The sequence below is a fragment of the Cervus elaphus genome, chromosome 12 (assembly GCF_910594005.1).
Source record: "Cervus elaphus chromosome 12, mCerEla1.1, whole genome shotgun sequence".
Taxonomy (NCBI): Eukaryota; Metazoa; Chordata; class Mammalia; order Artiodactyla; family Cervidae; genus Cervus; species Cervus elaphus.
Genome location: NC_057826.1, coordinates 42,914,000 through 42,939,356, shown reverse-complemented (window position 1 = coordinate 42,939,356; position 25,357 = coordinate 42,914,000). Strand labels below are relative to the sequence as shown.

General features: G+C 40.1%; 1 protein-coding gene across 1 annotated transcript in view; it reads right to left on the bottom strand.

Annotated features, from left to right (window-relative positions):
* Positions 1–13,905, bottom strand: part of TMOD3 (tropomodulin 3) — an 86,831-nt gene extending 72,926 nt beyond the window's left edge. Inside the window, exon 1 of the mRNA XM_043919169.1 lies at positions 13,751–13,905. The gene's annotated coding sequence lies outside the window, so the exon portion shown is untranslated. The remainder of the gene's footprint in view (positions 1–13,750) is intronic.
* Between the last annotated feature and the right edge of the window lie 11,452 nt (positions 13,906–25,357).

The following is a 25,357-nucleotide window of genomic DNA, read 5'->3' as shown; positions in this document are numbered from 1 at the left end:
ATAGTAACTTGCCCATATCGCTGTCAAGATGAACAACGTATAAGTAGAAAGGGAAAATATGAGCACTGAATCATGCTAGGTAAGCTCAAAAACCATAAAGTGAAACACTTTAGGAAAGTGACTTGGAAAACAAGAACAGATTAAACAATGAAAAAGTAAATAAAGAAGTCAAACATGGGCTTATGTTGTTATGCACTAGAGAAGAAGTTAAAGTAGAATGACCACATTAATAAATGCTTTCTTGGAAAGTTGCCAAATAAAGCAAATTTCTACAGATCATTTCCTATTTTCCCATAATAAAATTAGAAATGTTTCTATGAAAACGTGAATTCCCAATACATCATAAATTATAAGAATGAATGCAAAAGAATTTTAATCAGAATTAAATACAAATTTTATTAACATATTAAAAATGCTGAAGTACAAAGCTGCACATGCACTTCTGCCTTGTTATTTCATTTTTTCTTTTTAAAGTAAATTTACAAGTAACTTCTGTCTCTATTTCAAGTAAATTTTAAAACCAAGACACTCAAAAATAGAACAGTACTAGAAGATATTAGGGAAAAGACTTTAGAACAAGGAAAATAGACTGGGAAAACAGATTTAGAATCTAGGAAAGAGGCGTCTGGGAAACAAGCTTCATAAATGCTTTAGTTTCAGAAGGTGATTGTCTAAGAAATTTCAGAGGAGTCATTCAACGCCATTAATTCATCCATGTCCATTCCTCAAATGTGGCACTTTTCTCTATTACCACAAAAAATACTAATGGTAAACAAATGATCCCTATGGTCTTTCTAAAAGTCTAGGATCACTCAAGTTTTAAAAATAAGGGCCTTGGGACCAACTCTGGAAGGGCTCATAAGAACCAGAGACAAATTAGAGAAATAAAGAAATAGGGAGAGTGTGCACTAGATCTCCAGCAGTCCCTTTTGAGTTCTCTATCACGCACATTTAATTTTAAATTTAAATAACAAAAAAATCATTCATTATATTTTGCAGTTGTGCATGAAAAACAGCGACAAATATTGCCTCTGAGTTTATGCATGCCATAACAAAAAGTTTCACTCAGTTCAGTTCAGTCGCTCAGTCGTGTCCGACTCTTTGCGACCCCATGAATCGCAGCACGCCAGGTCTCCCTGTCCATCACCAACTCCTGGAGTTTACTCAAACTCATGTCCATCGAGTCAGTGATGCCATCTAACCATCTCATCCTCTGTCATCCCCTTCTCCTCCTGCCCCCAATCCCCCCCAGCATCAGGGTCTTTGCCAATGAGTCAACTCTTCGCATGAGGTGGCCAAAGTACTGGAGTTTCAGCTTCAGCATCAGTCCTTCCAATCTCCTTTAGGATGGCCTGGTTGGATCTCCTTGCAGTCCAAGGGACTCTCAAGAGTCTTCTCCAACACCACAGTTCAAAAGCATCAATTCTTTGGTGTTCAGTTTTCTTCACAGTCCAACTCTCACGTCCATACATGACCACTGGAAAAACCATAGCCTTGACTAGACGGACCTTTGTTGGTCGCTGCTTTTTACTATTAAAAGAATTTCAGAACATTAAGGGGAAACCCTAACAATTTATGAGACCAATAGTAAAAATCATTTAAAGAGATATATAATTATCAATTCTCCAAAGCTCCAGAAGCTTGGGACCAACGGCCCTATATAATTAAAACTCAAACTGGGAAGGGGCCGGTTTTGGGGTGTGTTTCTCTAAGGAAACATCAAGAAAAATCACTTTAGCTTTTCCAAAGTTCTGTGCAGGCCTTTAAAGACTTCTGTTTCTGGACTCTGCCTCTTCCCAGGAATGGTTCCAGTACCTAGGAAAATTTCTGGAGTCTCATAAAGAGAGGAAGTGAAAACAATGCTTTACCAAGCCCTCTTTCCTAGGGACAAATGAATTCCTTGCCTGACTAAGCTTCTGCTTTCCTGCTCCAGTCACCCAACTACGCTTCCTGAAACTGCTTCTACATTACATTTGTTTGCTTAGAATTCATTTTTATTTGTTAACGGTTTGTATTTTGACGTTTCTTGGATGATTTTGCTAAAACTCCACCTTCCTACTTTTTAACTAAGGATTATTAGGAATTTTCAGCTCTAATCAAGCTGGCTCAAGGTCACACAAATATCCTAAAGTTCACCTTTACATCTGTGCCTCATTTGTTGCCCCAAATGGACTGCACTTCTCAACAATCCTCCCTGCCCCAGTGCCAAATTTCACTTCTCCTTCCTATCCAAATTTGCATACCCTTCAAAGATTAGCTCAAGTCCATCTTCCTCAAAGCCTTTCCTAGCTCCTCCCAGCCTACTTGGCCTCTTTTTCACTCTGAAGGTTAACACTTTAACGATGCTCAAGATGCACCACACCATTTAGCCCCAGCACTTTCATTAATTCAGGTGTCTGGCGCCCTGCCTGCTATGAATGCATGCTCCCCTTAGACTGTGCCTTACTTCTACATGGTGAAGTATTTCATACATAACGTTGGAGAAATAGCACATGTGTGACTTCTAGGGATACCAGTCATTTTACCCTAATCAATTTCAGGCGACCAGGGACACACCAAGCTTTGCCATAGCCATTAATTTTCAGACTAACATGGAGAAGTAGTTATGTTTGGAGAGGCACATGCCTACAATTTACATAACATGTCTTGATGTCTCAAGGGGTAGGAATTAGGGTGTAATTCTTATCAGGTGAAGAATACCTAACAGGAAAGAATGAGTTCCCTCTCTTAATGCCAAAAAGGAGCCATTCTTCAAGAAAACAGCACTCTCCCAACACTTCGAATTTGTGTCCCAAGTATAGAGAATGTCACTGTTAATGAGATACTATGGTATCCCAAGTGAATAACTGAAGCAATGACCACAGATGGAGACGTGTAAGTAACCACTTGGCAACCAGAAGCAAGATCACACAGCCCACCACAAGTGATCTCAGGAACAAAAAGGGAGAAGGCCATGACGACTATCCTCCTTTAGACTAAAGACAGCACTCAATAATTTTTGAAAGAGAAAGTTATTTGCTGTTACTGAATTGTACACTTAAAGCGGATAAATTTTATGATACATAAATTATGCTTCAGCAAAACTGTTTAAAAAACTTTGGGGTGACTTGAGCTGGAGTACTTGCATGTGGTGAAGCATCTAACAGTCCCGTAAGGAAAGGGTACCACAGGTTTTTATTGGAATTTCAAGACAGGAGGCACAAAACCTCTGGTGCAAAAGCTGAAAATTGTCATCATATTATGATAGTAGATCTTCCAGTAAATAATAAAAATTATCAAAATATAGTCTTTGAGAAATACATATACACACAATAAAAACCAAACCATATAAAACTAATGAAATAGAACTGTTCAGCTAGTGGGGATAGTTTCGGAAAAAGGAGAAATGGAAGCGGTGGGGTGGAAAGAAAAACTAATATTTAAGACTGGTGATGGTTGGAAAAAAGCAGAAGTGATGAAAGAAAGGAAATCTTAGAAATCATTGCTATTGGTCAAGAAGCTTGGTTTACTATCCCCAAGGTCATAATGTCTGCCTTGGTATACGTTCTTTTAGAAAGGGCTAAGGAACATTTTTCCTTTAACAGCAAACAAAGGAAATCAAGAAAGCCACACAGAAAGAAGTAAAGGCAACTTAATCTAATGCAGACAAGGGGAGGAGGTTACTAAGAGCTTAGTATAAGACCCAAAACAGGAGTTTAGGATAATATTCAAATGGACACTTATGATGCCAACTATAAACTAAAATTTTTAAGTGTGAGAATAAGACTGTCTATATCTTTCTTACATCCTAGAAACAAATTTCTTTCATTAATCTGAGTTCTCAGATTAACAAAGAGGCCATATGTCATACTCCAACATAATGAAGAAAAAAATAAAGGAATGATTTTTATTTGCATACCTGTTATGTGTCAGCTACTTTAGCAAATACATCTCCTCATAGCAAAATATTTAAAATATTGCTATCCCCATTTCATAGATGATGAAACTGAGGCTCAGGATAAAAAGCCTGCCCGAGGATACATAACTTCCTTCTCAACAATGGATATGAGATTTGAACGTGACCCTAAAATCCATGTTTTTTACACTCTATCATGCTGCCTCTATAAAATACTTTCTACCATGTTTTTACTTTTATGTTACTACACACCACATAAATAACAGAAGCAAGTTGCTGAAATGGCAGTAATTGGCAACAAGAAGCCACAGCTGGAGGCAAAGAGAAGGAAAAATCATAAAAAAACACAAAAGTGTGGGACAATTTAATATAACTACCCCAAAAGTGCCAACATCCTCAGAAGGCATATCAGTAGCACAGAATAATATCTGATGCACAAGTGTATGCATGTTCAGCTGAACACAATGAACTCTGAATTCTATATCCTCCAAATCATCTTAAAAGAATTTAAGAACAGGAAGAGCTTTCTAATGCATTTTACTAAAAATGACATTTAAAATAGATTTTTAAAAAGATCTTAGTCTTCTTACAGTCTTTAGTCTTCTTACACTTTGCAAACTTAGGCAAGCTAGTGAGCGACCTTTTGTCTCTGTTTTCTCATCTGTAAAATGAGAATAATAATAGTACCTATCTCAGGCAGCTGATATATTAATTCATCAAATGAATACATAGAAATCAAAACAGTTCCTGACACAGAGCAAATGTTCGATAAATTTTGGCTAATAAAGTCATTATCTTCAAAGTTCATTTTAAAGGAATACCTTCATTAGTTCATGCTAAGTAAATGAGATATCATACTGAGATCCATACAATCCAAGTAATTAATTGAAAATTCTGGGTGAGAGCAATGAAGACTAAACAAAGATTATAAAAAAGTGAGAGATGACAAATGTACAAAGAAAGCAGTACAAGAGAGATGGTAAGTCACCACTCTGCCTACACTTCTATCAACATTCATCTCATAATCAGTTGCTTAATATCTATTCTCTTCATAAGCCAAGAGTCTTTTAAGGGCAGGCACTTTTTTTTATATTATCAGCTCAGTACAGAGCTTGCAGCATAGCAGAAACTAAGTGTATAACAAAATTAGAAGGGAACGGGACTCAGTAAGATTTGAGATCAATGATGGGAGTACCTGATTTTACCAGTCCTAACAGGACTGGGGGCACAGTCAGTAAAAAGTTATTAGTGCTTTTTATTTAATTATTATCAATATTCTACTCCTCTATTCCTTCTGAACTAGGAAATACACTTCAAAAATGTTTTAAAAATAGTTAATCTGCTCTAAAATGAGAAATCTTTCAAGAGATGATAAAACAAACTTTGGTAATTTATTCTTAATATTAAAAATATTGCTCTGATTTGCCTGTTATGCCCCAAAGTTAATTCTAATGGTCAGAAAGTGGAAAGTGAAGTTGCTCAGTCGTGTCTGACTCTTTGCAGCCCCATGGACTGTAGCCTACCAGGTTCCTCCATCCATGGGATTTTCCAGGCCAGAAGTCATAGCAATAAACTGATACTAAAGAGATACACCTACTTTTTAGCTGTCAATCTGCCAGATGCAGTGTAGATACAAAAACACAATGACCTCTGGTACCAAAGTAAGCATGGCTGGGGACGACCAACCCTAAACCCCCTTGTCTGAGACCACCCTTAACCCAGGCCTTACGAAGCAGCCGTAACAACGCCTCTTTCCTCACAGATGTTCAGTACAGCGAGTACCCCCAGGCTAAGAAAGACAGACCAAATCCATCTTCAGGAAACTGAAAAGCTGAGAAACAAAACCCAAGTTGAGAGATCATATATCATCCAGTCTAGTCTGGAGGCAGCCTCATAGCAAGCCAAAGTCACAAATTAAGCTGAAGCTGAGGGGGAAGCAGAAGCCAAAGGAAAACAGAGAAAGTCAGGAGAGGATGGGGCAGGGCTGGGACATTTGCCACAGGTGTAAGCTTTAAGAGGGCACCAAGAAACTCAGTTACAAAGACAGAAAATATTTTTAAAAATCCAAATCACTGTTCTGGAATGGAGTGGAGGCACAGAAAGAAGCTGAAGAGAGCCCATGAAAACTGTTCAGAGGGAGGAAGGACAGGGGCTTTCCAAGTGCCTGCTCTGGGTTCCAGCTGTAGTCGGGTGCAAGGAGCTCAGGTGCCTTAACTGGGTAACACCCACTACAACTCCCAGCCCTTCTGCCATACCTTCGAGTAAGCTAGCTTAAGCGGGTAGTGTTCTGTGACCTAAGAACCCTGATTAATAAACTCTATTTTGGGAAAATGAAACACGCACATCAGGCTTTTGTGTGTGTGTGTTTTGTTTTTTAAATCAAGGCAATATATAAATAACTGACAAAAGAATGGTACCAGCAATTAGTGCTACGGAAGTTCAGAGATCACTGGGTGATCAGGGAAGGATCTCCTAGCCAGATAGCAAGGAGGAGCTATATTTGAAGCTAGAAGATCAAAGTACATGTTAAAAAGGGATGGGAGGAGGATGAGAAGGGAGCCAGGGAAAGGAGAGGAAAAAACTTAAAGGGGAAGGCGTAATCCTCACATACTCTGTATTACAGCAACGAAGTAAACATGGTTCCCTGCTCCAGCCTCCAGCCCTCAGATAACACTGCGCATTACACCTGAAATGTCCTTTCACCTTCTGCTCATGTTGAAATCCGTTCTTTCAGGGACTGGTTCAAACATTTCTTTGAAGAGGCTCCCCTAGTATCTGACTCAAAAGGAGTTATAAGCCAGGACTCCTGTTTGGCAGTGGGAAAAGACAGACAAGAGGAAATGGCAGATGGGAAGGCTAACTAAGAAGCTGAATGCAGTGACGAGAACTGTACTCTGGTGGAGAGCAAATGATGTCTTAGAGGAGAATAGGAAGTGAGACTCTTTGACAAGGAGGACTAACAGGGGCTCAAAAGTGGCAAAGCAAAAGCAGGTATAGCTGCAGAGGGCTTGGCAGAGATAAAAATGTGTAAATCTGCCAAGGTGCATTTCTGTGTATGGCTCTATGATCTTCTCTAAGATACTGTAGTTCTTTGAGACAAAAAAATGGAGGGGGTTGACTTTTAAATAATCCTTTACTGATTTTTCCTAATCATAATAATCTTTCTTCCCTACCTCCCCACTTCCCCATCCCAACCACCCCTCCAATCCCACCTTCAAGCCAAGCAAAGTAGCTCAGAGGCCATTATGACAAAGGCAGGGGGGTGGGGGGCAGGTGGGAAAGAACAGTTCTTTAAGAATACTAACTTGGCTTAATAATCACCCACCATGAACAAAAATAAATCCTGGTGTTATATCAAATCTAAGCTAACTACCACAATCTTACCTACAAGTCTATATATTGGTACATATTAAATAATACAAACATCAGAAAATTGCTGATTTAACAGATTGAAAGTTTTAGGAAGTGTTTTAACACCAAGAGAATATACCTGAAATAAACTCAACTTGCCATTAGTTCTCATTCACTCTTGCCTCATTTCCTCCCAGCTTACCATATTTTCACCCATTTTCTCACTTGCGCTTCAGGAGTATGTTCACATGTGCGTGTTTGCAGTGATATTAGTGCTTAGATGTGCCCAGATATGAAACTGTTAAAGAGTAATCTCCATGTATCAATTAACTTAAGATTTTAAGTTTGTCTTGGTGTGTTTGTGTTCCTCCCTCAGAGAGTAGGTGTAAGTGTTTGACCACACATACCGGAGGGAGTGTCCCTCTCTACAGGTCAAAAAGGGAGCATGTCTGTGGAGGAACCTAGCTTGTGGTATAATTCTCAAAGTGAATTATTAAAAGGGTGAAATAAAAAAGAGAAAACAAGCAAAAAGAAGAAAAAAAAGACAATAAGGGCAAAAGAGGTCCATCACAAAAGACGATGTATTGTATAATACCATTTATATGAAATGTCAAGAACAGGCAGAAAGTACAACAGTTACCTATGGCTGGGGGGGTTGGGAGGAAGTGGGTAGTGACTACTAATGGGCAAGGGGTTACTTTTTTGATGTGATGAGAATGTTCTAAAATGAATTGTGGTGATGGTTACTCAACTCTATGAATATACTGAAATCCACTGTCTTTTACACTTTAAATGAGTGAACTGTATGCTGTGGTTGTTCGGTTGTGTCCAACTCTTTTCGACCTCATGGACTGCAGCACACCAGGCTTCCCTGTCCTTCACTATCTCCCGGAGTTTGCCCAAATTCATGTCCATTGAATTAGTGATGCCATCCAACCATCTCATTCTCTGTCATCCCCTTCTCCGTCTGCCTTCAATCTTTCCTATTTTCAGGTTCTTTTCCAGTAAGTTGGCTCTTTGCATCAGGTGAACTGTATACGTGAATTATATTTCAATAAAGCTGTTATACATTAAAAAGAAAGAGAATAAGGAAACCAAAGTTGTCCTGCATTTCCATGGAAGGGTAACCCTATATTTGAAAATTTCAATTGTCTTCTACTTCAATTTCAATCAAACTTTAGTTTCAAGATTTCCCACTGCTAAGTCCCCTAGTGGTCTCATCTCCATCTCCAGCTTTATTTGTCTTTACTAACAAGGGTGACCCACATACAGAACACGGTGTCCACTGGTTACCACATAAAAGGACATGTACACTATGATTTCAACCATACAAAAATATGTATGTGGATGAACAAAGCCTGGAAGGAAATGAGAAAAAACAAAATAGTTATATTAGAGTAATATGGTTACAGTGATATTCTTTTAAAAATGTTACTGTACTGTGTTATCAGTCAATAAAATCTGATAATCTGATAACCAAGAAAAAAGAACCAAACTTAGAAATTGTTTCAAGACAAATTCAGGAACTGTGTGTCAAAAAGGATTGGACTGAAGTAGTGTAGCAGAAAGATGAAAACTAAAATGCATGAGTTTTATATATATGTGTGTATGTGTATATATATGTGTCAGTCACTCAGTTGTGTCTGACTCTTAGCGACCCCGTGGACTGTAGCCCACTAGGCTCCTCTATCCATGGGAATTTCCAGGCAAGAATAATGGAGTGGGTTGCCATTCCTTTCTCCAGGGGATCTTCCTGATCGAGGGATTGAACCTGGGTCTCCTGCATTGCAGGCAGATTCTTTACCATCTGAGTCAACAGGAAAGCCTTATGTGTATGTGTGTGTGTGCATGCGCTGAACAAAGGCAGGTGTCTTCCTGCTTGCTTCCACAGAAGGGAGTATAGAAATTAACAGACCAACCATGTAACTTAAACAGGGGAACTTGCTGGTAAGAGTATCAAAACCAATTATGTGTACATGAAGATCCTCTAACTTTATAAAGACTAAATTGGCTTTCCTCACCCTGAAAAGATGGCAGGCCTCAGGACTATTCCTTGATCCCACTGAATGCTTTCTATATTAATACAATACTAAGCAGCCTTGGGGCTTCCCTGGTGGCTCAGAGGGTAAAGCGTCTGCCTGCAATGCGAGAAACCCGGGTTCGATCTCTGGGTCAGGAAGATCCCCTGGAGGAGGAAACGGCAACCCACTCCAGTATTCTTGCCTGGGAAATCCCATGGATGGAGGAGCCTGGTGGGCGAAGTCCAGGGGGTGGCAAAGAATCAGACCCACTGAGCATGCAAGCATGCAAAGCACGCAACATCCTTAATCATAAAAAAAAAGCAAATTAAAACCATAATGAGGTACCATTTTAAATCCTTTACTACGACTAAAACAAAAACGGCTGATGGCACTAAAATTTGGCAACATTTAAAATTAAAATTTGGCAACTAGAACTCAAATAAAACCACTTTGGAGACCTGCTTGGCAACTTTTAAAAAAAAATTAAACATACATCTTACCCTATGACTCAGTAAATCCACTCGTAGGTACTTATAAAGAGAAATAAAACACTTATCCACACAGGACTCATAAAAAAACAACTTTATTCCTAACAACTCAAATCTAGAAATAGCCCAAATATCCATCAAGAGGAAATGAGATACACAAATTGGGGTATATTCATACAACGGAATACTATCCATCAGTAAAAGAGAAAACCACTGATACAACATACCACTGATACACACAACACTGACAAATCTCAGAAACATTACATTACAGAAAAGAAGTGGATGCAAAAAAAAGCAAAAAAAAAAAAAAGATCCTACTGTGTGACTCCATTTATGTCAAGTCCAAGGCTAGGCAAAACAAAGCTATGATGTCAGAAGCAGGGAGTAGGAAAGTGGTGGCCTTTGGAGGCTGTGTAAAGGGAACGGTGTAAAGGGGCATGTGGGTACTTTCTATGGTGGTAAGAATATGTTTCATCTCGTTAGTAGAAGTTACAGTGTATAAAGTGGACAGAACTCCTTGAACTGGACATTGAAGATGTGTGCCTTACAACCGAATGTGAATTATACCTCAGTGGAGGAAAAAAAATACAATGTAGTGCTCAGCTTCATGATAGCAGTTAATGATTTTGTTTCAAATGAAATTTTAGAATACCACACACATGTTCAATTACTTGCTATTCAACTCTCTATTCCTTTGTTATTGTAAACCACCTAATGGATTACAGATGCCTATAGGTATACAGATCAAAAGTATATGTGTTCATGTTCAGGTTTCATTAACGTCAAATCAACTTTTGACTATTCACAAATTTCAATACATACCTAATGGACTGTGAGAAGTTCAGTAAATTTTTGTTTTCTAATATGATTTTATAGTTGTCATTTTAGAGGGTCTGAAATAAAACTGAGAAAGGAAAAGGCAGCTAAACTGGACGTCAGCAAGGACGGAAGATAGTACTTTGGTGACCATTACAACCCAAAGAATAAGGCTCTCAACTACTTCAAAGAGTCATGTATGTTTAAATTTAAGGGCAACTGAAAAGCATGAAGAATAATTTGCCAGGTAATTTGATCTTTAAAAGATAACATATCCTAAATAACAACAGCAGTGTACATCACACAGACACCTAAAACTCAGAGACCTTTTCTACTGTTATCACTGAGTCCTCCTCCGTGCCTCTATCCAGGTCTGTTTTCACCTTCACCACCTCTTAGCCTCCATAGGACACTGCTCAGATCTGATTTGCATAAAGCCACCTCACTCCAGGTTCCAAATAAATAAACTTATGAAGTTGCACTCTATTCTATGTAGATATATCATAAATACACTCAAACAGTATAGAGAGTATAGCCTAGGGGAATGCAGATGATCACTTAGTGGGAAAAAGATGACCTCATTTGGTACCTGCTCCCATGACTGTTGAAGATCTCTCCCTCTGAACTCCTACAGCATGTTTTTATTCCCTACAGACAAGCTTACAGTGCTCTGAACTATAAACAAGTACACATGCCTAATCTCAGAGGCAGCAGACTCTCAGACCAAAAAAAAAAAAAAAAAATGTCTTCCATGTCTGTATTCACCAGGAGCCTACGCAGAGTCTTGTACAGGCGGGGGCAAAACACATGTTGAATCAGTGAATTACTGACTTAATGCGAGTGAAAACATGTGAGGGTGAAAGAGGAAGAGATGAAAAAAAACAGAAAACGACAAAGAGAAAGGAGAAGGGAAGGAGCAAAAGAGAAAAAAGAAAGGGAGAAAACTTGTGAAGGCAATTATTTTTGTTAGTGAGAAGGATTATTATTTTTTTAATAATGAAAGAGAACTGGAAAACGCCATTGCTATGCATCTCATATCACAGCTACCAGCACTGGTCTTTAAACTGTCATTATAAACACCCTGAAACATCTCTCAGCCCTTCATATTCAAAGTGTCATCTCCCAATGCAGCTACAGTAATCCCTATTTGACCAGAAGATACAAAGGCCCCACTTCAAATCTACCAGACACTGGGTAATTTATGGTGAGAAGCACCACTCTACCCCATTCAAGTCCTTTCGGTTGTGATGAATCTGTGTTTCATTTAAATAAACCAGCAGCTGAAAGTTGAAAAATCTGATTAGAGGAACCTGAGCACTGTAGCTGGATTTGACCTATAAGTACTTAACTTTAGGTAAAGTTATTTATTGCAGAGTAATTTGACCTGGAAGATATACCACAAAACTTTGGAATCAGTCATAACAACACACACACAAATTGAGCATTAGGTTAGTGACATCCTAAAGAACCATTTTTGTTCCTTCAAAAATATTTTGTTGCCTAGTACAAGGGCGTGGAATGACAGGTGTGGCCAATGTTTCCTGAATGAATAAAATGAATTTTTAAAGTCAGGTATTTAGGGCTGATAATCTTGGGGTCATCAGGCCGAACAACCTCAGTTTAAAGATGAGCAAACTAGAAATCCTGAGAGCTTTGAAAGCAAGCAAGCTAAACAAGCCAAAATATACTGCATCTGACATCTTCCCTTTTTCTTCCTTCCTTAGAAATGTGTTAAGTGATTCTAAGTATTCTAATAAAATAACTCTGGCTCTTAAAGAAATGAGAGGGTTAAAAAAAAAAAAAAAGTGCCAAAGGACTTTCCTGGTGATACAGTGAATGAGAGTGTCTCCCAAGGTAGGGGACATGGGTTTGATCCCTGATAGGGTAAGATTCCACAGGCGGTGTGCAACTAAGCCTGAGAGCCACAAATACTGAGTCTGTGTGCTCCAACTACTAAAGTCGCTTGGCCTTTTTTAACCTGTGTCATGGAAATGAGAAGTCCTGGCACCCAAGGAAGAATACCCCCACCCCCGTGTTGCCACAACTAGAGAAGCCTGCCTGAGGCAATGAAGATCCAGAACAACCAAATAAATAAACATTTTAAAAGGTGCCTGGGACTAGGAAGGAGAGACTAGCAAAGGTAAATGAAGTTGAGGAAAATTATTTTTCTAAGCCTAATATATTTTTGGACAGGCCAATTAATCAATTTAATCCGAAAATTAATCTGAAGGAATTCTCAGAAAAAAGAAACACGAGGTGCATGAAAATGTTACAAACCAAGGGAGACCGCACATAACTAGCTTAAATCTCCACAGGCTTATTTCCTGTTCAAGTATGACCTCCTGGGATTACGTTTTACTGCAATGTTCAACACCAGATGACTTTTGGTTTTAAGAGAAGCCAAGGGCAAGTTGGAAATGCGATTCTTAACTAAACATAAAAAAAAAACCCAAACCAAAACAAACAAAAAAAACCTCTATGTTCTCATTTGTTTGTAATCTGAATGCAGGCTTGCAGAGGTAACACCCCAATTTCTGTAAGCAAAAATATAACGACCCAGTCACGTCCTCAAAACAAACCAACATACAAACTTCACAGCCGGATCCAGCTGTGCTGCATGGGAGCCAGGAACTTATTCTAAGAGCAAATAGATCAAAACGGGGAACGCAAGACAAGCCAGATTTCAATCAAAAAGGAAAGGGTGTGCCCTGCTTTTTTTTTTTCTTTCCAACTTTCACCAAGCAGAAATCTTTGAAGGAGTCTTGGTGAAAAAAACCTTTAGACGCTAGTCCCCCGAGCTACACCCCGGCGAAGGGGAAGGGGCAGGCACCTCAAGTTCTCACGACAGCGGCCCGCGCGAGCTCCAGCCCGGAGGGGAAGGGACCGGTCCCGAACCCCGCGAGGCCGGGCCCCCGAGTGATTCATCAGTAACTCGGGGTTCGCGCGCCTCCACCGCGGGCGACGCCCCGGCACGTCCCACGGCTGCTACCCCGGCCCGTCAGCTCTGAAGCAGCCCCCAGCGTCCCCTCGCTCCCCGAGTGGGATTGGTAGGGAAGGAGATCTCAAGCCGAGCGGCTAGAAAGCAGCAACCTCTCCCGCCTCAGCCACCATGGCCGGTGCGACTCCCAGCCCGCGTCCGCAGACGGACTTCCTGGAAAGCACCGGGCTGGGCTTACCTGACTGGCGTCCTCTGCGGCCACCGACCTCCTTCACAAACCTGCGAGGACTGCCTGCCGCTCGGTTTCCAGTACCCGCCCGTCCTCCTGCGTCCGCCTCCCAGGGAGTGGTCGGATCCACCCGCCGGCGTTCCCCCGACTCTACGGCGCTGGTTCCCACTCCGCCCCCAGACGCGCGTGCGCACTCCCAGGTCGAGGAGGCATCCTGGGAGTTGTAGTCCCAGCGAGGAGGGCGCGACTCGGCGAAACCTTCGTATTTTCTCTTTGGTGGACGTTGAAAGAGGCTGCGAATCCAAAGACTTAAGAGCAGTCCGAGGAAAAGTCCTCTGCTCGTGGAATTATCTACCTTGGACCCTTTGGGAGCTATAAACAGAAGTTAAAGGCTCCTTAGTATATATTTCCTTTTTTTACTTTGACTTTGAGTCAAGAGGGACTCACGGCAGGACATGTATGCTTGGTTGCTAATGTGAGGACATGACTTTGAGTCCTCTAAATTTTTCGTGAAAAACTGATAGAAAAGGAAAGGACAAGGCACGAGAGAGACATAAATAAGGAGATGTCACCTCAAGGGCATTGTGACCCTAGTGAGTTCCTTAGGCAGGGATGATGTTGCAGAGATCAGTTTCAGCCCCATCCCAACCTCGCATTTTAGCTACAAGCTGTACACAGGCAGCGGAACTGAACTGATATAAGTGGGACAAAAAATAGAAGAGCTGCTTAGCGGGGAGCTGGGGCAGGTGGACACTCTGGAGGCGAATAGGAAAAGAGCAGGAATACTTTAGAAGACAGCTCTACGCTGGCCTATGAAATGGCTGCCTTTTTTCCTGTGCTCTGAGGAGAGGAAACAGCCAAGACCTTGCATTCATTAATCAGTCGCCGGTAATTTTCCCGGTCTGCCCTTCAGGAATAAACCATTCCTGGGAGCAAGCTCCACTTTGATACGCCTTCTTAAAAAAAAAAAAAAAAAATCATCCAGATAGAGGACTGAAGTGCCTGCTTGAGATACATTCCAGCTACACCCAGTATCAGTTCAGTTCGGTCGCTCAGTCGTGTCCGACTCTTTGCGACCCCATGGACTGCAGCACTCCAGGCCTCCCTGTCCATCACCAACTCCCGGAGTTTACTCAAACTCATGTCCATTGAGTCGGTGATGCCGATGCCATCCAACCATCTCATCCTCTGTCATCCCCTTCTCCTCCTGCCTTCAAGTCTTTCCCAGCATCGGGATCTTTTCCAATGAGTCAGCTCTTTGAATCAAGTGGCCAAAGTATTGGAGTTTCAGCTTCAACATCAGTCCTTCCAGTGAACACCCAGGGCTGATCTCCTTTAGGATGGACTGGCTGGATCTCCTTGCAGTGACCACATCTAAGGCACATTAAACAATTTTCTAATACAGTCCAGGAAGATGGTGCTTTTAATGGATGAGCTGAACATCGGGATTCATTTGATAGTTCTATATTTCATTATAAGTTAATATATAGGTATTGTGGCTAACCAGAAAATCTCTTTAGAGTTCATGCTACATCTCAGGGGAAAGTGACAAACCGGAGTGTCTGAAATAGCAAAGAAGCAGAGTTACCCAGGTATGGTTTATTTTAAGGACTTTGCAGTAACACAGCTCCTTCTGCTTTACTGTTTAGGCAGAGAGGGCTTTTAATTCAGTATCTGACAGATTTAAATATGACACATTTCCTCCCTGACCTTCCAATATGGGGTGTTAGGCATACACTAAATATATTCTCTTTTTTAGCTCTTTAACTTGTCCCTAACAAATGTCTTCATCTTTTGAAAATAAAGTGATTTGGTGATGGATTCTTTTCCTTTCTTCAGACAAGTGTTATCATATTATAACGACAAGGCTGACAAATATGAATCTCCTAAACCCACATACATTAAATATCACAAATGGGGTCAGAGGTATTAAGAATAACGTTTGAGTATTGGATAAAACTGTAAAAGCAAAACAAAACCCAGATCTTCCTCACTGCTTTCTCTCTCTAACTATAATCTAATTCTCTATACAAGTGCCAGAATGGGTCTTTTTAAAACAAATCAGATCATGTCACCCCCTGCTCCAAACCACTTAGGGCTTCCCAAAATATTTCCAATACAATCCAAAGTTACCACCTTCACCAGTCCTTACGTGATTATTTTATTTCCTACCACACACACCCTCTCTCTCTCCGCTCCAGTCACTTCAAGTTCTTTCCACTATCCTGGAGAATGCATTCCTCCCAAATACTCCTGGCTCATACCCTCATTTTCATGAAGGTTCTGTTCAAATGTCATCTCTGAAATGTCTTCTCTGATCATCTTACCCTTTCTCCATTTTACTTTGTCTTCTTAGCACCCTGTTGCTACCTAACATCTTGCTTGATATACTAATGTAAGCTCCAGGAGTTCACATCATTTACCCCTCTCTCCCTAGCATCTGCAACAATGCCTGACATGTAGTAGGTATTCAATAAATACGTGAAATAAATAACCTTCCCTCCCCCTCCTGCACATGAGTGGGACACAGGACCACAGGGTTCATGGTCAAGACCAGTCAAGGTTCTGATGCAGCCATAAACACCAGCTGTGAGAGGATTTGGCTCCACAGGCAAGATCCAGTGAAACTCATCCTGAAATGGAGACAGAGCTCTCTTTTTAAAGGACTATGCTTTATGAGTTGCCATTACTAGCTTACAGTTAGAAAAGCACCCTTGTGGAAGAGGGGGAAAAAAGGCAAAACCTGAAAATTATATTTACATAATTAAGCAGAAAGGGTAATCTAACTAAAAGGTTAATCTGACTAAATAATCTAACTAAATGGCAGATTTCAATATTGTTCCCAATTATTTGCTCTCCTATAAAGACTGCTTTACCCACTGTTATATGATTTGGAGTGGGTCCCTGTAAATATTTTCAGGTTTCTTTTCCATCTTTCTTCACACAAATGTTGTCATATCATCATTGCAAAACTTATAAACATGAATTTGCTTTGGCTAGTAAAATGAGTGGATGTGACGATAAGACATTTTTGGGTGGAGGCTTTAAGAGTGCTATTTCCACCCGTGTGCTTACTCTTTCCTTCTACCAGGAGAATGGCATGTCCCAGATCGAGTCTTGTCCTTCTGCCTGGATTTTAGAATAGGTCACATGGAATCAGAGCTTTGGCCAAAAGCAGGTGTTGACACGTAACGCGAGCAAGAAGTAAACTGAGAGTTAGGTTTGTTTGTTACTATAGACTGACCTAGCAAAGCTGACTACTGCAATGCCCATTCCATGAAAGGCGAGCCTCTGAAATAGAAGTGGTATGGCACTCCTCTCCCATGCATTTAACACCACTTCAAGTAATTGAAGTAACTTTCATTAAGTTTAACATACAGAAGAGAACAAATCTGAGGCTGTTATGTAAAATATTTGAGAAAGGAACAGAGTACACTTCCTGTTTTCAGGGTTTAGCGAGAGTGAAAGTGATTGATAAAGTGACACAGTAACTTTACTTAATGTATTACAAGCCTAATTAGTGTTATCTTTAAATTTCCAGCCAGAGTAACTCATAATACCTGTTGCACTGAATTATCATTTGCAAATTAATGCCAGCAGCAATTTTCTTGTTATCAAAAGTTTCCTTTAGGAAGTAGTTTCCTTGATATACCTTTTTTTTTTTTAATGTATTTTATAGGCCAGCAGAGAAAACTTAAGCTGAAGACATCAAGTTGTAAAAAAAAAATGGTAAAGATTTCATTCCTGGGAGCTTGGAGTTGGTTAAAGCAGTGGGAGGTAGGAATCAGAGAAGATGGACACCATAGCTGGGGTGTATGATTTTAAAGGAAGGATTTAAGCAAACGCCTTTAGCTTGAAATATCCTTCCTTCGCACCCCCGTGTCTGCTTGTTAGAAGCTTCCTCATGTTTCACTGTCCATTTCAAATGCCTGTTTCTCACTCAAACTTCCCCTAATGCCATCAGCTGGAATTGATTTTGCCATTCCTCACATTCTCATATCCTATTGTGCCTCCACTGGAGGTGCACTAAATATACCCACCTTTCAGCCAGATGACAAAGGGCTAATTCAAATTTTCAGCCAAAGCCAAAGCTGCTCACAGATGTCACTATCAAAAAACAAATTTCTAGGATACACAAATAAACCTAAAAACTGATGCCAAAATCTAACTTACTGTTTTAATATTATTTAAAGTATTAGTGCTTAAATAGTAAAGCTTACCATAGCATAGGAATAATAATTTCCAAGCTCTGTGAGCTGTAAGACTCTCCTACAGTCACTGGAGAGTCATATTTCAGCTGAGGTGAGTGGATGAACAAGAGCCATGTTCTAAATGTAACTAAGTAAGAATTAAATTCTGGTTTTAAATTATATATTCTAGGTACACCAAAGATTTCCACAAAGAATAGAGTTATGATATAATCTCTTCTTATCCTTCCTTGTATTATTAAAGTTTTAAAAACAAATTTATTTTATAAATTCTATAAAAATTTATTTAAAAATAAAAAAGATATACTGTTATTCCTAAGGTATCTAGCTAATGCAGTCCATATTTGTAGTACCTGTCAACCTATTTCTCTACTTAACTGCTTGAAAGTTCTTAGTAATTTTTGAGTTGATCTCTTTTTAATTGATGTTGAACACAAAATGAAGGAATTACCACAGATTTTGCTTAGCCAATCTGCAATATTATTTAATATTGCAACAATATTGCAATTGATAGAATTGCAACAAATAAGAGATTTTTCACTAAATTAAATCTAGAATACCTGCTTGTATCTAAAAATGAACATTCATAAAATAGCAAATCTAAATGACATACTTTGTTCTTATCAGTGACACTGTTGACTGATTAGATATAAGAATAACCTTTAAAAACATATAAACACAAATCATGACAAAGTTCAAGGATGATGGAAATAATAGTGAAGTAGGCATTCTAAAAGCTGAGGCCCAAAGCCCAGGACAAATAGCAGATTCTTGGCCAAATATCAGGACTCCATGTCTAGTCACTTAAGCTAGAGTTAACTTTTAGGCAGGCACATTCTACTTCTTGCTCACAGTTAAGATTTTAGTCAACACTGAAGTTTTTATCCACACAGATGGTAATTAAGTCACATTTTTTCCATTCTATCTTTTGTAGTTGGTTTTTGGATTAAGAGTAGAAAACTGTACTGTTGTTTCTACTCAATTTTATCTGCTTAGATACAGGCATAGACTTTGGCCTGTCCAGATAGTTTTGAACCTGTCAAAGTATTCCTTGTCTATCCTGGAGTCCATGAGCTAAAGATTCAATCTATAGTCTATGAGTATCACATCCAAATTGTGGATGAATTGCTAAATAAAACTCACCAAGGAAATAGCTGTAGAGTGGCTAAGCCCTTCTGGTTGAAATTCTTCCATTCATCAGCCTTTACTTATGATCATGAATTAAAAAGACTGTTTAAACCAGCCATTTAATTACTTCGATGAATTGTTGTGCAGCCCATATTTTTCAAGGATATGTGAGACTTTCTCAAATGTCTCAATGAAATCTAAACACTGTATGTTCTTTGGACGGTATTCTCATGACTTCCTACCATTTCTTCTATGTGAACCTATGCTGCCTCTTAGAGATCACTGCTTCAATTCTAAGTGCTTATAAACCACTAAAGTGGATAATACACTTTTCTAAAATGTTGCTTAGGACCGGTAAGTTCAGTGGTCTACAATTTGGAGAACTCTCCCATCTCTGCCCAGCTTCCACCTCCACCACCACACCCTTTGAGTCATGCATTGATTTTCCTACAGCATCTCATTTCTTAGGTTGGTTGGGCCCAAAGTGTAGCCCGCCTCACTAAAGCACACATTCACCTAGTTGCTATGAAGGCCCTGTGATATGTGGGACACTTGCAGGACGCTGTGGGCATCTGATTATGTTCCCTGACTGGTAGGACTGAGAAGTTAGTTGGAAGCAGGGCAGAGAGGGTGTGGGGCACCACTTCCTACAGCCCCAGAGAAAGGTTGTGTGATCAAACCAAGAGAAGGCGGTCCATAACAAAATCAAGCATAACATACAACTGACCCAAAATCAAGTAGTCACTCCTGAGGCCAAACTGCCAAATCCAAAGGAGGGCACCTAGAAAGCAGGGCAAATGCAAGCAAGGTGAAAGGTCAGGGGAGTCACAAAAAGCTAAATGAGGGGGTGGGTCAGGAATAACTCCTGAGTCAGCTCTATCTTACTCATATTTGATTCATGGAATGATGGGGGAGGGCCTATCTGACAGAAAGGGGATGGATGATGAAAACACAAAAACTAGTAAGATTCAGTCCTTAAATTCCTAACACTGTCAGCATAAAATGAAGAACTTTGTTGTTGTTAATATCCATGGATACTTATTTAGGTTAGAATTTTTCTAATATCTAAGTGCCTTCTATATGCCAGGGACTGCTCTAAATCTTTACATGTGCATCCTCATGATAGCCCTAATGGGAAGCCAGGTTGTGATTCCTATTTTAGAAGTGAAGAAACTGAGGCTGGGTTATTTGCAGAAACTCACACAACTAACAGAAGTCAGATTCTGATCCCAAAGTGCACACCTATAACGCCTATTCATTACAGCCTCATAGACTGAAAGAGAATCCTTCAAATAAATACTATACCTCCTTGACCATGAAAAGGTGTGAGACAGCAAATACAGCAACTCGACATAGGCCTTCTGTGCTTCTTCTTGGACTTTGTCGTCAGTCCAAGCGACAAAGAGTTTGAGCACAGTTCAACAGGGCAGCAGAAAGAATAGGTTTTCCTGTTTTTCCAGGACAAGCCTTTACAATGTAACTTTATTATTTTTAGTGTTCCCTGTTTTGAATTCCAGCATACTTTACAAAGAAAGCAATTCCAAAGTTAATATAAAAAACTCAAGGTAAAACACTTAACCTCTTTGAGTTACCTGTGTTCTTGTTCCCATTTATTGTAACAAATGTGAACTGTTTAGCTGAATGTTGTGTGTGTGTGTATTTTCATTTTGATAATAAGGTCTCCTTTCTCCTCTGGCTACTTCTGGTTGTCTGTCTACTTCTTATCTTCTTCATAATAGGGACACTCTAAGGTCCCTTCTAGCAAATGTAGTTTTCTAATATGAGAACACAGTGTCAACCATTTATTTTAAAAAGGCCAGATGTCTTAAAATTATCCAGATTAAATCAGTCCTTGCTTTCATTTTTAAAAAGAAAAGTTTATTAATTCCTAGTGTTCTGTACATTTTCACTTGGAAATTTCATTCCAGACACAAATGAATACATTATTATCTTTAAAAGCAGAAAGATATTGATTAATTAAAATAGTGTACATTTACCTTAGCGTTAGATCAGGCTGGCAAATTCCAAAGAGTCAAACACTGCATCTATTTATGCCACCTGGGATCCTTTTTAATTATCATGGGAAAAGTATTTCACACTTCATACATTTTGCTTTTTCACACATTTCCCACAAAATGTTCAATTTCACATTTAAAGGCAAATTAGTCTTCAATTCCCTAATGAATATAATCAATATCTACCTTTGATTGGAAAGTTTCAAAGTGAAAAACGAAATTATGTGCATTTTCCAATAACCGCTTAGCCAAATAAATATTGCCATTGTAAGTTTAAACAGCTTACAAAGTATTATTTCCTTTGTTCTCTTCAAAATAATACAGGGACACATAAAGTCACACATTACAAGCATCTGAACTGGTAAAGTATTACACACTGGTGGCATGCAAGTATTTTACATTTTTAAATGCAATGAAAAATTCTCTTGTTTTCCTTAAATAGATGAAACAGAATTAAGATAAAGTTTTAATTAAAATATAAGTATTATTCCATGAATATAATGGGGATTTTTAAAAAGCAAAGCGGCAGGGATGAGAATTTTAGTTCCGAAGAATTTCTTTCTTAACTAAAGATTGTCATTGGCAAAATTTGGTACTAAAACAAAATGTCCTTAAAAAATACACCTTCTATCCATCTCATCATATGGCCAATTCTTACTTATCCACATTTAGATCATCACGGGAAAGTTTTAATCCTGGACAAGCTTCTCTCAGGCACACAGTGTCCTGTGCGATTGGCTTCTATTATCCAGTCAACATGTGCTCAGACTCTCTCCGTCTTTAAATAAAAATCTATGAAAAACATGCCATGTTTACTGTGCTCAGTTTCTTTACATTTCCTTCTTTCTTTTTTTTTTTTTTTTTTACATTTCCTTCTTTCTTTCTCTACTAATTTTGAGGAGAAAATATATTTTAAAATGTCCTTTTTGAAAAAGCTGCTCCTCTAGAACGATTCTGAAGACAGTAAAATCCGCTGAAGAGGAACAAATAGCTCTGTGGAATGTTCAGACCCCTTCCTCTGAACAAAGCCTGGGGGAGGGAAGGAGCAACAGGGGAGGCGTAGAGCATCCACATTCACAGGTGACGGAAACACTCAGAATCACAGGATTGTAGCATCTGGGAGCTGGAAGGGACCGTGGAGAGCTTCTAATCCACTCACTCATTTTAAAAAGGAAATGAAGATTAGATCAAAGACCTGCCCAAAGTCACACATAGTGAAAAAAGTGAGAGTGTGAGTTGCTCAGTTGTCTCACTCTTTGTGACCCCATGGACTATAGCCCACCAGGCTCCTCTGTCCATGGAATTCTCCAGGCAAGAATAATGGAATGGGCAGCCATTCCCTTCTCAGGGGATCTTCCCGCCCCAGGGATCAAACCCTGGTCTCCTGCTTTGCAGGCAGTTTCTTTACCGCCTGAGCCGTTAGGGAAGCCAGACAGAGCTGACGTTGAAATCAGTATTATTTTCCAAAAGTATCCCATGGTGGCAAACGGAGCATGATTCTTGCGGGGCTGGAGGACATTTCAATTCAAGCAACATTTATTAAGCACCTATTATGTACAAGGCACCTTACTAGATGCTACTGAAGATGCAAAGATTCATGAGACAGTCCCTGCCTCCCAGTGCTTATGAAAGTTCCTTGAGGCTGTGTTTCAATATCTTTCTTAGCAGAAAATAATACTGATCAGGGCTAAGGTTGCTGGTGATAACAAAGCAGCTGATGCCTGGGAGAGCTGACCTCACAAGTGATACTTCCTCCCCTTTGTTATCAGGGCTCAAGCCTGTTACACAGCTGCTGGGGCCCTAATGAACAGTCTTCTTTCCTAGGCCTCCAATCACACCTCAAGCCTTAGCCAAACCCACCCCCTGAGTAGTGACAGAGCTGACTGGACAGCAGCAGTGCTCAGACCCTCCCCTCAATTCTTAATTACTCTTCATTCCCCCCTGCGTCCAGCCTTAAGCTCTCTGCAAGGGTCCTGACAACATCCCAGGGTGCTGTCAAAGTGCCCCAGGAAAATGCCGCCCCCCACCACTTCACTGGTATGTCTAACACCCACAGCACCTATCAACCACTTCTACCTCTATGTTGAAAGTAAAATAACTCCAGTCCCCGACATCATACCCATGCTTCAATTCCCCATATTCAAAAAGACATGAAAGATGTAATTGTTGCTTCGAAGAAAAGAAAACAGATTCAAGAGGCAGTGGAAAACAGTAGTGAATAGATAATAAAAAAATGATCTCCCACTTTTGTATAGCCCTTTCCAGTATAGTGTTTTCATCCCAATAGCTGATTATATTCTCACCACAACTCTGTGAGGTAGTTAGTGAAGATTATTCCCATTATAGTATAACTGAAGAACCTTAGGTTTGAGAGACTGAGTGGCTTGGCCCATAGTCTCCCAGCTAAGAAAGTATGGAGCCAAGTGTCCAAGTGTCTTGACTCCAAATCCAGTGCTCTTCCCCCTATATAGTCTATAATTGTCAGGCAATTGAATGAATTGCCCATGATCATATACCTGCTAAGTGTTGGTGATGGGATTAGGAGTCAGTCTCCAAATCTGTTAGTATGGTGCCCTGCCACCATACCAACTAGCAGAGCCAATGTGCTCAGAATGACTACCATGGAAGATGTCAGAGAAAAGTCTAGTCTCCTTCACCCTCCTCCAAATCAACGATGCATCACAGAACTGGGATAACCTCTGATATGTGTACAACCTTCCTAGAACAGGCAGGTTATAAATTCAAACCTTGCCACTCCTCCATCCATCTTCTGAATGTTTAATCATAGCTGTTATGGGCAGAGGAGAAAGAGGTAAGCTGAGCAGAGCTTACTTCTACCCTTAAGCAAATGAAAAACATTAATTTCCATCTTCCTTCTCCACAGCACCTAGCCCCTCCACACTACTAAACTCCTGAACCACAAAACAAAATTTGATCTGACCTAGAGTTGGGAGCAAGAACAGTGACTACATCCTTGAAGTTCTGGGTACTTTTCTCTCTCCAGCTTGTTACCAGGGGCCTGATCATGTGATTTTCGTCCAGAGGGCATGCCTGATGCTCCCAAGCATTCTCACACCTTTCCTTTGCGTGTGTCTCCATCCTTGAGTATTGAGGATGGCACAGTGAGTGACAGGGATATTTTAAATAAGGGGAAACTGTTACTGTTATGCAAAGCTAAAATATTTCTTAGTTCTCTGTTCATTACAATGAATATAGCTATCATGCTTCATTAATGGAAGAGAAGAAGGAAGCTACAGAATCAAGACTTCAAACCCAACTCCAGAAACAGTTCTCCTGGGGATAGGTAACACAGCACAGAACCCAGTGTTCACAGCTCCCTGCTAGTTTTTGCATGTGCAATCAATACTTGAGCTAAAAAATGGTATCCACTTTCCAAAAGGGCACTCTACCCCAAAACCCAGAAGCACAGGTCAAATTATAATAATCTTACACTTCCTGTCTCCTTCACAGTGCCTAGAAGAGGGCTAAGTATATCATGACCACAAAAAAGGAAAATATCCTCAAACTCTTGGAACTTTTAAAGGGCTATCTTACATTTACAGCATGTTGATGCTTAAACCGGTTTCAGGTTTGACTGAAATGTTCTCATGGCAGTTATTCAGAACACACTGGTTTCCTTAATGCTGGTGCCCTGCCAGGGGCCACATTTCTGTCTGGAAGGGAAGCAGCCGTTCTTTGATTTGATGTGCCAGGCTTCCCTTAGGGAAATTGTTTTGAGGAGTATAGGCATTGGGATGCTTTGTGAGTTTTTAAATGGAGATGGGCTTGTATTGTAAGATGAACTGAGTGCTTTAAGATGGGTGAGCTGCACGAGCCCCTCCAGGTTAGTGGTTCTCTACCTAACCTAGGCCCGCATCAGCTCTGAGAGAGGAGAGGGGAGAGGGACTGGGAGACTGCATCTCCCTTCAATCAGGAGTCCAGCTTTGGCCAAATACCTCCTTTATAGTATTTGGCAATCTTTAATGTACAAAGTATCTATATACAATATATCCTACAAAGATGGAAGGAACGGGCCTAAGCACATTGATGGAGATGAAAGCACTTTCACTCATACACTTTAGGCATATGGAGAGATTTGGTGCTGGGACAATGAAATGATTTCCAGGCTTCCCTAAAAGTTATCTTCCATAGTGCTGTGAAATTTGGTGGTTGGTGACCACCAATTTCTAGGGAGGGATTTCACATTTAACCTACGCCTAAAGCAGCTCTAAAAAGAACAAGGGAAATGGGGCTGGGGAGAGAGT